Raw genomic sequence first — 1,656 nt, forward strand, 5'->3', positions numbered from 1 at the left:
TACATTTTAGGGAAGGGTCTACAAGGTGTTCAGGGTCTCACTACTAGATCAGACTTGTAGTAATCCACCTGTTGATAGCCTCCCAAGAGCTGGGATTACAGGTGCATGCCACCACACCCAGTCACAATTGCCATCTCAGTGCACCCCTGGGGCAGGGCCAGCACAGCAGGCCAAGGCATTGAACCTCAAGCCCCTGTGCCTCCTTGCAGGTACTTTAATCCACTCAGCTATTTGACCGGCCCTAGAGAAGGCAAGCTTTTCTTTTCAGCATAGGTAATTTCAATCCAATTCTTTTTATTCTCTTTTTTTATTAGCGCATGTTCATAGTCAGAAAAAGTCTGTTCATCATTGCGACTGGGTTCAGATATCACTGCTTGATCTTTAAAGATTCCAGCTCTCAGAAAAAGCACCTTGTATACGAAGTCTTATCCAGTATCCTGTGGCTCAAGGTAGGGACCTTTCTGTCACATCCTGAACATCTGATTGCTTTCTTCCTTTCCACATCTCTGCTCCAGAAGGTTGTTCACTCCTTCCCACAGCTGCCTGGATGCGTTCTAATTCCTGCATACCTGGCAGTCTGTGAACTGCCTCCTTTTGCTTCAAAGCCATCATGGAGTCAAAAGAAAGTTAGCACATATGGAAAAATCTGGTCCTTGGCACTGAAGGATGGTGGTGTCCTCCTGCCCAGGGAGGAAGTAGCAGTCTCCAGGGATCTCTGTCTAAACTGATCATAAAAGGGCTCTGATGGCAAGAAGTATGCTACCACCAGAAACTGCGAATGTCATTGCTGCGTGTTCTACATTCCAATAGCGCTGCAAACAGCTGTGACAGACAATGGGTCATTTGCCAGTGCTTAATGACTAATGCCCTGCCCAATGTGAATTAGCAAGATTTGGGACAGATCTGCTTTGTTCTACTGAACGCTCTGCTATTCTCAAGGAAATCACTAACACCCAGCCTGCGTAAGGCATGGGGCTCTGTGTGACTGAGGGTCTGGGCACCAGCAGCCCATGTTCTGTTTTAAAAATGAACCCAAAGTCCAGGCAGCATGGCACATTCCTGTCATCTCAGTGCTCTAGAAGGCTGAGGGAGGAGGATCGCAGGTTCAAGCTCATCCAGGGCAACTCAGCAATTTTACATGATTCTGTCTCAAAACAAAAAACCAAAACATGGCTGAGGATTTAGCTCAGTGTGAAGGCCCAGCTTTCAATCCCCTACATCAAATCAAAGCAGAACCTAGGTGACCACCCATCTTAATACCTTCCTTCATTCAATTTACTTCCCCCTCTCTCCATCTCTTGATTGCCTTCCTCTTTGAGAAAGATGTATTTCTGTTTTTCATTATTTAACTTTTATTTTGCTCTCTATTTATATTTTTGGTTTTTCATATACGAGAAACCATGTGATATTTAAGCTATGTGTCTGATTTATTTCACTTAAGAATATAATCTCAAGGTTCACCCATTTTCCTGCCTGTAATTCAACTTCGTCCTTCTTTGTACCACAGCAATACTCTATTGTGTGTGAGTGTCATATTTCTTTTTCTGAAGGGAGGAGGAGTTTATTTCAGTTACAGTTTGTAGAGGCTTTGGTCCACAGTTGCTGGCTCCAAGGCAGGGTGGTGTGGCAAAGCTCCTGGCAGAGGAGAAGTCACAG

This window comes from Octodon degus, unplaced genomic scaffold (genome assembly GCF_000260255.1).
Source record: "Octodon degus isolate 3935 unplaced genomic scaffold, OctDeg1.0 scaffold00204, whole genome shotgun sequence".
NCBI classification, from domain to species: domain Eukaryota; kingdom Metazoa; phylum Chordata; class Mammalia; order Rodentia; family Octodontidae; genus Octodon; species Octodon degus.